Raw genomic sequence first — 14,657 nt, 5'->3', positions numbered from 1 at the left:
GTGTAATCTCCTGGATAAGTTTGCTTTATGAGCTTTGTGTTGGGGGATTTCCAGATTCATGATGAAATTCAACTCTGTTGGAAGGTGTTTCCTGATGGTGACGTTCCGTAGGATCCCAACTGTTACCGAATCTACTCATTTTACTCATTTCAGGTTGCTGAAGATGTCGATAGTGGTACTACCATTATGACAGAAATAGGTTGTATTGTCTCCGGAACTGAGTAATGATATTCCTTCACTTTCAAGGTAATCTAGTACCACAATAGTTTTCTTTGTTGGTTGACCAATTCTGCAGTTTGTATCTCCTCCAATAGTTAAATTATTATTATTATTATTATTATTATTATTATTATTATTATTATTATTATTAACAAAAACATTGCAATTGGGAAATATCCTGGTGGTAAAGTTCATTTACATTAGTGTGACAATAAAGTAAAGTAAAAAAAATAATTACCCAACAACAACAACAACAACAACATGCACTAGTACCAACCAAACATCAGCTCCACAATGTGATCATGAGCTTACTAGGATTCAAAGATTATTATTATTATTATTATTATTATTATTATTATTATTATTATTATTATTATTATTATTATTATTATTAAAACTAAACTGCTGTAGCACCCAAGTGGCATCTACACCTTTCTGGACTCCCCAATACACATACACTTAATTAAATCTATGTTATGGAATACAACTATCAAAAAAAAGGAAAACTGATTGGGCACCAGTGTACTTGATACACAAAATGAAATTAGCATGGGTGTAAGTTATTTTCCAGGGTGGGGTCATAGGCTGACGATATCTTGACTTGCTTATCTAACCTGATGAATTATTGAACTGAAAAAGGCATGAGGATACACTGGTTAGGTTATACTCTTTTGTGAAATGACATACAGTCCATTAAAATATATAAATATACTTTAAAACTATGCCTTTGCTGGCAGGACGTAGTGTTTAAGGTGCACTATGTCTTCTGGTATGGGCTAGAGCAATTTTGTTACTTTCATTGATCTGTCTCAGCTTTATCCTTGGCTTTGACAAGATGAAAGTGACTGAGGTATGAGCGATGCTAGTAATGCCATTCCTTATTCAGCCAGTCCCTGCTATGAATGGTATGAAAATGTTGCTCATAGGGTCAGTTGGTGCATGCATTTCAGTGGGCTTGGCAGACTGATATGTAATAGCAACTTCTGGCTCAGTGAGGAAAGCAACGGGAAACTACCTCACTCCTTATTTCCCTAGTATGCCTCTTCAGTGATGCCTAGGCCATTTATGACAGCTGATGGTGGAGCTGTTGAGGATCCAACCAGCCTTCGGGCTGAGGACTAAACATACATACATACTTTAAAACTTAGGCCTAACCACTTCAATATTCTTCAAAACACATAACAAAATGACAATGCAAGAAATAGAACTAAAATTTGACCACATCAATTCATGTATAGCATATTACCTACATAACATATAACATAAATTACAATATCAGAAATACACTGTTTTATCTTCTTATTCACAATCCACACTGAATTTAGGTGTCACAAATACCTGACTTAAATTAGCTGGTACGACGACCTTGCTATGAAACATTATATTTGGACTCTCTCCATCTCTTGACACACACTAAACTCAACTGTACATATATACACAAAATCTTATTAGGTTGAATCTGGCTAGTCTCAATAGGTGGATCATGAGCCTCAGCCGTATAACCTGCCCCACCATCTTGAAGTGATCTGTAGTGATTGATTGAAGTTGAGGTTAAATGCCACCATACCTCACCGATAAGTTTGGTGACAAGTTCATTGTTTGTTATTTTATATTGAAACCATACATTTTAGTCAGCTAAGTATAATTGGTTTAGCACTTCATAGCCGACTTCTATATAACATCTGATGATATCTAAGCCTGTAGTGTGTTCCAACTGCACATCCATCAAAGAGACAAATCTCCAAGAGACAGATACTAGCAGCATACAATAGGACTAACTAAACGTCGCACACTTCAAATAAGACAATCGGCCGATCACAACATTTCCACTCCTCAAGACCAATAAGACCAACCTGGGCCATCCCCATGTTTGATGCAATGACCGTAGAGGTCACTGCACGAACTTCTGGCCCATCAACCTACTTGGCTTGAGGGTCATGTCGTTAAAATATGATCCCATTCCATTAATATACTGGCGAATTGGGATATGTGGAATCTAACAATCCTCAGCTGGTCAGAGTGTGACCGGGTGCACATGCTGTCATGTGCAATGTGGGTGCTTTTTTGGCATTTGACAGCAGTGCGGAGAAGGCGAAACAGATGTTTGGATGGTGGTCACCCATCCAGTGAGTGACCACACCTGATGTTGCTTAAATGTCAGTAGCAGTTTTTGTTCTAGTGCTTTAGTAAAGAAGAAGGCTTAGATGTTAATAGTGAGGAGGAAGCTTGCAAGGTATCTTGGCGGGAGGGGGAACAGGTTAGGACTTGTCCTAGTATAGCATGGGTGGTTCTGTGGCTGGCCTGTACTGGGTAGTGAGGAGGCTTAATAGTATGAGGAGTAAGTTGTTGGGATTTTGAGTTAGGTGGTATAGAGGGTGCTGGGTTCACAGGTGCAGGAGGGACGGGGAATGGGTGTTTGTGTGGGTGACCTGGCGCTGCTGACGGTAATGCCTCCTGATAGCCTTTTGCAGGTAAGGGCAGCCAGGAAACGAAGCCGCAATTTTTGCCTTGGCAGTTTGCGCACTTTGGCTGGTCCCTTGGCACCTTACAAACAGAGTGATGGTGAGGGCCACCATATCTGTTGCAGTAAGTGGATTCTGAGCAATTTGCTGCAGAGTGTAGAGTTTAAGGCATTTGTAGCATTGTGTTACCAGGGTGGGACGGGAGGTTAGTGGGATCCATGTTCTGTGTTAGGTGTCTGGGTTGGTGTTGTCCGTGATATAGGGGGAGGGTTTGTATGCTTCCTCCTGGTATGTGTGTATGTGTTGTGTGTTGTCAGAGCTTGGGCTGTTTTCGGATTTTGTTCAGCTTCAGTCCAGATTTCTGTTTGTGTTGGGCTGCTGGCTGGAGGAGGCAGGATGTGGGGGAGGGGATCATGTCCCGGTGGGGGTGGTGGCGATGGTGTGGTGGCAGGTGAGGCTGGAAGTGGATTGGTTTGTACTGCTGCGGCTGAAGTGCATGGGTTGGTTTGGAATGTTTTATGGTGGGTATTATGTTTAGTGTGGGTATATTTGGTTGTGTTAGGGTCGTTGGTTTGAGGGGTTGTTTAGGAGCCGGTAACTGTGGTTGAGTGTGCGGGGGTGGTTGTGGGTGAAATGTCACGTTGGTTGGATGAGTTAGCAACAGGGTTGATTTTGATTGGGATGGGGATACCAGTGTGCAGGAGTGCTTTGAGGATGGTAGGTATAGACCGTTGGGGGTTGTAATCAGGTGCTTCTAAGATGGCTATATGGTGGCTCATTATTGGCTGGATTGCTTCTTTGATGATTTTTTGTGTATGAGGTACAGGTCCAAGGTTCCTGAGCGGGATGATGAGGAAGTTGCATGTTTGGGATAAGGGAAGTTTTGAGTTCTTTCTGGTATAGTGGAATGGATATTCCTCGTGGTGTTTTTCTTCCACTTCCTTTGGTGCTGCTTTGGGTGGGCTTCTTCATCTTCTTCTGCCACTTCAATTGGAGCTGTAGTCTTTTGCGTGCCAAACGGTGGGGTGTTAGGTTAGCTGGTTGAGGTTTGCATGAGTAGGTGAGATATCTTGTGGCTCTGAAGGGTTTTAAGAAATGTCTGGTTGTCGGTAGGGCCGTTGGGTGGGGGCGGTAGAATAACATCCACGGTATCCCCTGCCTGTCGTAGAAGGCGACTAAAAGAGGCTCCAGGGGCTCTGAACTTTGGAGCGTGGGTTGGCGATCACGGGGCCCTTAGCTGAGTCCTGGCATTGCTTCCACTTACTTGTGCCAGACTCCTCACTTTCATCTATCCTATCTGAACTCTCTTGGTCAACTCTTGTTCTTTTCCGACCCCGACGCTATTAGGTTTGCGAGGGCTAGGGAGTCTTTCATTTTCACGCCCTTCGTGGCCCTTGTCTTCCTTTGGCAGGTATCTTCATTTTTCGAAGTGTCGGACCCCTTCCATATTTTTCCTCTGATTAGTGTTATATAGAGGATGGTTGCCTAGTTGTATTTCCTCTTAAAACAATAATCACCACCAATCACCACCTTTCTACTACACTGTGGATTAGGTGGGAAATCGGGTACAGGGCTGAGGCTATTCGATGTCTGTGGGGCTGTAGTAGAGCTGGAAATACTTTGTACGGTGCAGGAATGCGAATGTAGTTGGATTCATTGTAAGGATCAGTCCGGTTGAAGATAACGGTGAGGGGGAATTGAAGGTGTTGTTGGAATATGGGCCTCGGTCCACCGGGGTTATCCATATTCCTGGGTGGGAGGTCTGTCATGGTGCGGGTGATCGGGATAGGAAGAAAGCACTGGAACAGTCAAACTCAGATGAGGACTGGATGATAATTGTGGCACTCACTCAGTGGGCATGGTCGGAACAGGTGTAGTTTTATTGTGTTGCAATGAGATAAGTTCCGAACCAGTGAGCATACTAAGGATTACTGACAATATGCTTGCTGCTTTTTTGTACCTGCACAATGGCAGGCTGGCTGTTGTGGCTGCTCTGGTCAGCTTCACTGATGAGAGTGGCGAAGACCACAGACATTCCATTCTGTGTATATCGGGAAGGACGGAAGGCGCTGGGAACAGTTGGTGGGTGGCCTATGACTGCAGGCTCAGGGGCTCGCTGCTGGTGTGCTGGTGGCTGATCATGGTGGAGGTGAGCTGCTATGTTGGCTGGGTGCATGCTTGATCTGGGCTGACTGGCGATGCTGGTCGTGGCGGAGGTGAATGGGCAGGTTAGTTGGGTGCAGTCGATCTGCAGTCTAGTGGGCTCTTGCCTGGCTGGGTGAAGTGACGAGTCAGTGGGCTGAGCGAAGACCAAACTTCTGGCAAAGCAGCCATAAAATAACTTCAAGTCACATGATTTTTTCTGCCCTAGCTAATCACAATCTTCCATATCTGCTGTTTTCGAAATTGTTACGCTCAACATTGGCATACTGACGCCTTGAAAACTGTTGGGAGACACACGTCATGTTGGGCAAACCAATATCTTACCCAACTTACTCTATATTCAGTCCTCTTGCTTAACCAAGATATCCCACTTTTGGCTACAGAATGCCATTAATTTAATACAGAGCTCTTACAATGCCTAAATAATATTTATGATGCATTAATATATACGAGTAGCCTAGTTACAAACATGGCCAACTCCATTTTTTTTTAAATCGGGCGTTTATTGCCGATTCATACAGTAAAGAATATGGGGAATCTCATTACGAGATTATTTAGTATCAAAATCGGCCATAACAGTGTTAATTTAGCATTATAAAATCAACCTAAGTTACATAAACGTCCAACTCCTTAAGGCATTCGTAACAAAATCGACCAATTCCACGTCGACCAATCATAAGTTTCAATTTAATCACGTGACTGGCACAGATTTTTGTGGGAACTGGAAGTAAACAGTGGTTGTTGATATTGTGTGATATGAACGATTGCTGTACTAGAAATTTTTATCTGTTGTTAATAGTTTTATTGTACCGTAAAAGGAATTAGGTAATTATACATCAAAAGGCTACTTTGTGATACGGAGAAAAATATCACTGGCCATTCTTACATGCCGAGCGATAGAGTTTTTGGAACAATTGTAAGAGATTTAAAGAAAGTGGGTACAATTGTTCAACTAGAAGTCTACCACGATGTTTTTAGGAAACATGGAATGGTAAAGCTCCTGAAAACCCACTGGAATAATCTTGATTGGAAAGCTGAAGCTAAAACGTGTGTGAAAGATTCTGGAGCACTTCACTTTAAAATTTCACAAATTAAAAGACTTGTGCTAACAAGGATGTCAAACTCGATTACTGTTAGTGGGGAACTCAATCATAATTTTGAGATTGCGCAGTCTTTGTCAGTTACGAAAAAAAGATAAACGGTAAAGGTAAAAGGTAAACGACCGAAAGATATAAATCCTACAGAACTAGTTCCTGGCATCAGAGTAAAGCCATTGAAGATACAAGATGTGAGAAATTTGCTTCAGAAACACTATGGAGAGGAGTGGAACAAACATGAGAAACTGAAATGGTTTCAAAAGATTATTGACGAAAATGACACCAAGCCAGAGGTACCTGGAGAGGCTGATTGTTGTGAATGTCTCATTCAGAATACTGAGGGTGATTTTGAAGTTGTTGAAGTGATTGTGAAGTTTCAAAAAACTGAAAACTATCATAAAATGTATGAAAGATCAACTTTCTTATATTTGTCTCACTTATAAAATAATCGCATTTTCTTCATTAAAATTGACAATTTTACATATTACATGTTTGTTGAATGCATCTGTCATAAATATTAGAATTACTGACCATTTTACTATGTTAAATCAGTGCATTAGGCGTGGAGTTCAGTTACAAAGGTGGCCAGCTCCATTGGTTACTTACAAACTTGGCCAACTCCATATTTCAACAGTGATTTTCTACTTAACTATGGAATATCATATAAAAATATTTATGTAAATATGTTTCTGATATTGCTGAGAATCTGCATTCAAAAAATTAACTCAAAAGGTAAGTAGGAAATGTATTAAACAGTTTTTTGCCTCTCCTGAAAAATTTTAAGAAATGGAGGTGGCCATGTTTGTAACTGGACTACTCAATTCCTGCAATGCAATAAATGATACTGACAACACAAAATAAATACATAACCTATACCATGGCATAAATATTGCCGTAAATACAAAAATTGACTTGATGTGGGATTAGAATTTTGTACAATTACAAACAAGAGTACAACAGGCAATTCAATGGAAAGAAAATATTACAAGAAATACTACTAGTTCAAGATTCTAAATCCAGCATCATCATATACAAATTCAATTTCACTGTTCTGATTTAGGAGCTACTGAGTTTGCTGTACTAAACATCTTGTAATTCAGGTTAAAAATATACTCCCATGATTATGCTGTATGAATTTCTCGGTCTCAAAACATTGCTTGTCTTATAAACCAACGTAAGTTGTGCCATATTTTAACTTAATCTACATGATACACCATGCTGGAGAGTGACCCATTATTCCCTGTTTTGGGCTTAGAAACATTTCAGTCAAAATTAAATGGCATATGGCTTTTAGTGCCAGGAGTGTCCGAGGACAAGTTCGGCTCACCAGATGCAGGTCTTTTGATTTGACGACAGTAGGCAACCTGCACGTCATGATGAGGATGGAATGATCATGAAGACGACACATATACCCAGCACCCGTGCCAGCGGAATTAAACCAATGATGGTTAAAATTCCCGACCCTGCCGGGAATCAAACCTAGGACTCCTGTGAGCAAAAGCCAGCACGCTAACCATTTAGCCATGGAGCCATACCACATTTCAGTTAGAAGATCAATATCATATTCGCTAAATAAGTCTTTGAGAAAATACTTTACCACATTCTTTAATCCTTCAGTATCCCAAGTCAAACATCTAATTTGTGGTTTGGGTCCCTGTCTATTAGTATGTACCAGCTCTGGAACCAAGTTGGACTCCACTAACCCATGAGCGATGAAAATTATAATGACGAATAGTGACTCCTGGCCAAAACTCGTGTGTGTTAACTTCTTTGTGTTTGTCAAATGGTATACCATTCTTGAAAGCTGCATTTGTTCCTATATTATCTAGCTTTTCGCAACTTATTTTACTGAAAACAACTGTGGTATGGCTGTTGGTGTCCGGAGTATCCAAGAGCATGTTTGGTTCGCCAGGTGCAGGTCTTTTGATTTGACACCAGTAGGCGTCTGCGCGTCATGATGAGGATGAAATTATGATGAAGACAGCACATACACCAAGCCCCCGTGCCAGCAGAATTAACCAACAATGGTTAAATTCCCTACTCAGCTGGGAATCAAACCTGGGAACCCTATGAGCAAAGGCCAGCATGCTAACCATTTAGCCATGGTGCCAGACCTAATATTACTAATCCCATTCTCATTTAAGTATGCTGTTAAACTGCCCTCAGTAGTTGGGTGCGACCTGCTCTTAGTGAGCAAGCTTCTTTTGGTTTTCTTCCATGTATCCCATTCTGTTATCTCCATTGGGTCATTTCTATGTTTTCTGGGCTCACTTCGTTGCTTCCCTTTCCCATGCCTTCCCCCTGTGGGTGGGGGCGGTAGAATAACACCCACGGTATCCCCTGCCTGTCGTAAGAGGCGACTAAAAGGGGCCCCAGGGGCTCTGAACTTTGGAGCGTGGGTTGGCGACCACGGGGCCCTCAGCTGAGTCCTGGCATTGCTTCCACTTACTTGTGCCAGGCTCCTCACTTTCATCTATCCTATCCGACCTCACTTGGTCAACTCTTGTTCTTTTCCGACCCCGACGCTATTAGGTTTGCGAGGGCTAGGGAGTCTTTCATTTTCACGCCCTTCGTGGCCCTTGTCTTCCTATGGCCGATATCTTCATTTTTCGAAGTGTCGGATCCCTTCCATTTTTTCCCTCTGATTAGTGTTATATAGAGGATGGTTGCCTAGTTGTACTTCCTCTTAAAACAATAATCACCACCACCACCACCACCTTTCCCATGCCTGTCTGTTATCTAAATTCCAGGGTCTGTATTACCTGCTGATAAACTGTTCGATACATCAATAATGCAATGTGAGTATTCCACAGATCTTTTCGCTTGAGAAAATGCCCTGCCTTTCTCTTCTTTCTGATAAGGTGGTAATACAATATCAGCTTATAGTGCTGGTTGCAAAACAGATGGTGTCATTTCATAACTGGATCCAGGCCACTAATCTCTGGGATGTTCCATAATAAAGATGGAATGAAAATCAAACTGCTGGGTTCAAATTCTTTACTCATTGCATTGTGTAATTCTTCTCTTATTTTCTGTTTCAGGCTTTTTCCATGGACTCTATTGCAGTTGAAATCTGTATCGATAAATTTCAAGAATTATTTCTGCTATATCAGTTGTCTTTAATTATGGTTTGCAGTTTATGCAAAGCCAAGTTACCTTGCAGCTCTTTCTTTTTACTATGTCATATTCTCCTTTGGTCACACTTCGCATCGCACCATCTGGAAATAGGCCACGTGGTTGACACAAGAAACAATGGCTTTGTCACCTTCAAAAAGACATGCGCTATGTTCATTTTGTTTTGTGTTTCAAATAATGCTCTTAATAGAACCAAGTGGAGATTGGCTTGCAAAACAGCGAAACTTGCTCCATTGCAGGACAAATGCTAAGATGATGATGATGATTATGATTATGATGATGATGATGATGATGATGATGATGATGATTCTCCTTTGGTCATGCCTGTGCATCTGAAATGTTGCCGGAGGATAGTGGGTTCAAACGCCACCGTCTGCAGCCCTGAAAATGGTTTTCCATGGTTTCCCACTTTCACACCAAGCAAATGCTGGGGTTGGAACTTAATTAAGGCCATGGCAGCTTCCTTTCAACTCCTACCCACTCCTATCCCATCGCTGCCGTAAGAGCTATCTGTGTCAGTGCAATGTAAAGCAAATTAAAGAAAAATGAAATGCTGCCATCTGTTGTAGCTCTTACATCAATAGCCTCACCTTCACTGGTCTTTTTTTTTTTTTTTTTGCAGAAATCACAACACTCTGTCGGAGCTGTGCCTAAGCAATCCATGATTGTTGCCTTTTCTAGATGCAAATTTTGTGGTATGCATATTACCAAAATCCAATATGGCACTCTATAACATTAAGTACCTAGGTGTTAATATAAGGAAAGATCTTCATTGGGGTAATAACATAAATGGGACTGTAAGTAATGGGTACAGATTTCTGCACCTGGTTATGAAGGTGTTTAAGGGTTGTAGTAAAGATGTAAAGGAAAGGGCATGTAAGTCTCTAGTAAGGCCCCAACTAGAGTATGGTTCCAGTATATGGGACCCTCACCAGAATTACTTGATTCAGGAACTGGAAAAAATCTAAAGAAAAGTAGCTCAATTTGTTCTGGGTGGTTTCCAACAAAAGAGTAGTGTTACAAAAAAGCTGATTATGATGATACTTGTTGTTTAAAGGGGCCTAACATCTAGGTCATCGGCCTCTAATGGTATGAAATGAGACAAAATAAAGCGACAAATTAAAAGCCCAAAAACATCCACTGATCACAATTCAAAACGTGAGAACGAGGAGTGAATGGATGGATAGATATGAATTTAAAATGATCAGTGGAACCGACCCACAGTGCCTCACATGCACAGAAGCTGGCGTAGAACAATAGTATTACTGACCAAGGGACTGCTATTATAGCACAATGCTGAATCGATGATACTTGTAGTCAAAAGGGGTCCAAAACCCAAGTCAGCGGCCCCTCACAATGGTACTGTTTGGAAATGTCTGTGATGTTCACTGACTTATTGTTAATCTAACTCATCTGTTACATAACTTAGTCACATACCATTGAGATTTGTTTAATTAAACCTCATTTTCACTCATAACAGGAAGATGTTCAATAAATTTCCAACTTCTTTAATATCATTTATGAATAGACTAGATAAAAACTAATTACCTCAGAAATGTTACCTAAATACAGATGAATGGTGATTGTTTGAAAATTTAAAAAGGAAATGAGTCCATTCCATAGAAAACATGCTCATACTGCTAAGAAACACCTTCTCTCAAAATGTTTAAGAAATATATTTCATTTCTGTACTTACCAAATTCTTAATCCTCCCAGGTTTTCTTCATTTTAGGTAGAGTAATGTAGATTTCTCGTCTGTGTTTTATTCCTCTGAAGACATTGTATCGTACTCATACTTTCCTGAAGAATTCCACTGTGTTGTAATATAAATTTCCATTATATAGAATGTACGTTAGATCTACATATACAGGATTTACTAAACTCTTTGCCTTTCTACCTATTTCTCTGTTAGTGCTTCCTTTCTGTTTAATTGAAGGTTTTGAAGTTTCATTTTAAAATCTTACCCCATTTGTCATCTACATGTTGTGTATTTCTTATTTATAATCATGCGCTTCTTATTCTGCGTTGCCTTTTTCTCCTTTTAGGACGTAGTTCTTTTATTCTTAACTATGTTAACATTGCTCCGAGTATCTGTAATGGGCGGTGGTGCAGGTGAAGTAAGTGTCAAGGGCTCTCCCCATCCTTCAATAGGATCTCTCTTAACTTCAGGTTTTGAAGTTGATAGCTGTCCGTATTGTTGTCGTGGCTCAGGATAAGCTTGTCCAATAATGGAAGACATTGGAAGTTGATGATGGAACATTGGATCAAGTTGCATACCACTGGATGAAGGTATGACCGTAGTTTTAGTGACTGGTTTTTCTTTCTTCTCTACCATTTGGAGGTTTTGTACCAGGAATTGTGGTACTTGTAGTCAATGTGTCTTGTTTGCAGTTTCACGGCAAGGGCTTGTCATTTTTAGCCCATACCTCATCAGATTTTCTATTTTATTTTTCTTCTAATACATGCCTTATATCACAATTTCATTACATCACATCTTAAAAAACTGTTTTGAACCATCAATTCTGCCGTTAAAAAATCTTCAGTAAACGGACGGAGACTCTTCTCACCGGCTAATCTCTGTCCATTTTTCCTGATGATGAATAGCGATGTTCATATTTTAATGTCTGGTTAGAAGGTGAGTAGTCAGTGGATTTGCACATACAACAAGAAATTCTCCTCTGGTAGCTCTGTGTTTGTCTTTTAGTGCCATCCATTGTATGTCCTTCTGGGCTAAACTGTGAACTAGTGAGCTAAAGGATTTCAAAGAGAATGATCCTAAATTTGATGTGTAAGACGTAGACATTATAGATTTATACGATTTTACATTTCTGTGTTTTTCTAGTAATTTGTGTTCTTGTTCTGTGGGGAGACTTCCATACAGGGAAGTGTTCATGGAGGTTGACATAATATATTGCATCTTTTTGTGAATATATGATGTCTCATGATTGGCCGATGAATGTTTTGTGAGGTCTTTTGGAAGTCCATGAAACAGTTCCATCTTCTTTGTGACTACTACAGTGATGTGAATGGGTGTGCCTTCCCCTTCCACCCCAAATTTTGGTTGCAGCTTGCTAATGACGCTGTGTTTAGTCAAGGGACAATATCGCTATCACTTAAAACGTCTGAACCAGGAGTTGTGCTGTGACTGCTCCTCCTATCACAGCGCATTGTTAGTAATGAATCATCATCATCATTGTTTTCATCATCATCATCATTTTCACTTATCCAGCTCCTGCCGAGTTGGGTATTTATGGCACTTCTCCATCTTCGTCTTTCCAGCCACCATTCCTCTTCCACGATCTTTTCCCAGTCTAAATTTTGTCTTCTTATGCCGCTCTTTGCTGGCCACGTAGTGTAGGGGTAGCATGACTGCCTCTTATCCGGAAGCCCCGGGTTTGATTCACAGCCAGGTCAGGGATGTTTACCTGGATCTGAGGGCTGGTCCAATGTCCACTCAGCCTACGTGATTAGAATTGAAGAGGTATCTGACGGTCTGGAAAGCCAAGAATAACAGCCGAGAAGATTTGTCGTGCTGACCACATGACACCTCGCAATCTACCGACCTTTGGGCTGAGCAGCGACCACTTCGTAGGCCAAGGCCCTTCAGAGCTGTAGTGCCATAGTGGGGCAGGGGTTATGTCGCTCTTCACTGATTAAATCCACCTTGTTCTAGGTCGTCTTCTTGCTCTCTTGCCCTCACACTTCGCCTCCAGCATCTGTCTTGGAATTCTATTCTCTTCCATCTTCTTTACATTTTCAAACCACTTTAGTTTATTCTTTTCAATTATCTCATTCAGCTTTCTTATCTCAGCTTCCTTCCTAACATCTTCATTTCTCACTCGGTCTACTTCTTAGGAATTTCATCTCACTTGCTTGAATTATACTCTCTTGCCTGTTAGTCAAAAGTCCAAGTCTCAGCTGCATAAGTCAGTGTGGGTACATAGTACAATTTGTACATTATCTCTTTGTTTCCCTTGATACTTCCTTGCTCCAAACGAGTTTTCTTACACTTTGGTAGAAAGCATTGCCCTGCTGTACCCTCCTGCTAATCTCCATGTCCACCCTAGAATTTTGCATTTATTCACTTTCTAGGTATTTAAGGCTATCTGCAATTTCCAATTTATGACTTCCAATTTTCAGAGTGCCCTTTCCTTCCCTTCCCCCTCTCGACATCACCAGTCTTGCTTTTATCTGTACTGATTTTCATGCCATACTTCTCAGTTTTTTGTTCAGTACATCTAGTTGTTATTGCACTCCTTTGCTGTTCTTTCCCTAGATCATGACATCATCTGCAAATAGCAATATCTTCATCTCTTTATCTCCATAGGCTTCCTTTGTTTCCTTTACAATTTCGTCCATGACCATAATAAATAAGAGAGGTGGCAGCATACTCCCTTGTCTTTTTCCTAAACCATTCTGTCTTTCCAACTGGGGTCAGTATAGTTGTTGAACATTGCTTGCACCATTTCCAACATTTCTCTTCCAAGTCTCTTTATAATGATGGTTTCCCAAACCTTCTCTCTGGGGACACTACCATATGCCTTTTCTATATCTGTGAAAGTATGACCAGATACTTTCCATATTCCTAGTTCTTTTTCACCAGCTGTCACATGCTAAAGATTGGGTCCACTGTAGATCATCCTTTCCTGAAGCCCTATTGTTCCTCTTGTAACTCTCCTTCAATCTTTCTTCTCATTCTTCTTTCTAGTATCCTTTCAAGTATTTTGACTACCTGTGATATAAGTGTGATTCCTCTATAGTTACCACAAACTTCCTTGTCCCATTTTTTAAACACTGGTATTATTATCGCTATCTTTCAGTCTCTTGGTACACATTTGTGTTTCCACATACACTTTAGTAGTCGGTACAACCATTGCATACCTACAGGTCCAGCAGCCGTTATCATTTTCACACTGATTTCATCCATCCCTGTTGCTTTTCCCATCTTCATCATTTGTAAATAGGAGATTGGATTGAGTCACACCATTTCCCGGTGAGGGTTATGCTGAAAAGAGAGGTAGAGAAGCGTACAATGAAGGAAAATGAGACAAAGGATAAACGAGGGAGGGGTTATAATAAGTACAAATGGACAGAGAAGGTGGGCCGGGATTGGAATAGGGTAGTAAAGGAGGAGTTACATCTTCTGAAATATGGGTGGGAAGGGGCGTTAGAAGAGAAGGATACTGATAAAGCCTTGGAATTGTTGCTACATCCAATAAAGATGATAGCGCAGAAGGTGAAAGCTAGAAAAGGAAATAAGAAAGAGGGAGAAGAATGGTTTAATAGGGAGTGTGAAGGATTGCGGAGGAGGGTGATGGACGCTTTAGGAGAATATAGAAGGAAAGGTGGAAGCCAAGAAAGGGAGTTTTTCTGTAGATTGAGGAAGGAGTATAAAAAGAAAATTTCTGAGACAAAAAAGACGTGGTTAGAGGAACAAATGGAAGCCATAAATAATGACTGCAAGACTAACAATTTTGAGAGAGTCTGGAATAAGATTAATAGAATTATTAAGGGTGGAAGGAATATGGAGAGAACGAGTATTGAGGAAGTGCAATGGGTCAGGCACTTCGAGGAATTACTA

The 14,657-nt window shown here is 40.8% G+C and overlaps 1 long non-coding RNA gene across 2 annotated transcripts in view; it reads right to left on the bottom strand.

Moving 5' to 3' along the window:
- Nucleotides 1-14,322, bottom strand: part of LOC137502483 (uncharacterized) — a 69,012-nt gene extending 54,690 nt beyond the window's left edge. For both annotated transcript variants that reach the window (XR_011018813.1, XR_011018814.1), the window contains exon 1: nt 10,773-14,322. This is a non-coding gene — a long non-coding RNA (uncharacterized lncRNA). The remainder of the gene's footprint in view (nt 1-10,772) is intronic.
- Between the last annotated feature and the right edge of the window lie 335 nt (nt 14,323-14,657).

This window comes from Anabrus simplex, chromosome 1 (assembly GCF_040414725.1).
Source record: "Anabrus simplex isolate iqAnaSimp1 chromosome 1, ASM4041472v1, whole genome shotgun sequence".
NCBI lineage: Eukaryota > Metazoa > Arthropoda > Insecta > Orthoptera > Tettigoniidae > Anabrus > Anabrus simplex.
Note: the sequence above shows the minus strand (reverse complement) of the source record. Positions and strands in the feature narration are given on the sequence as shown.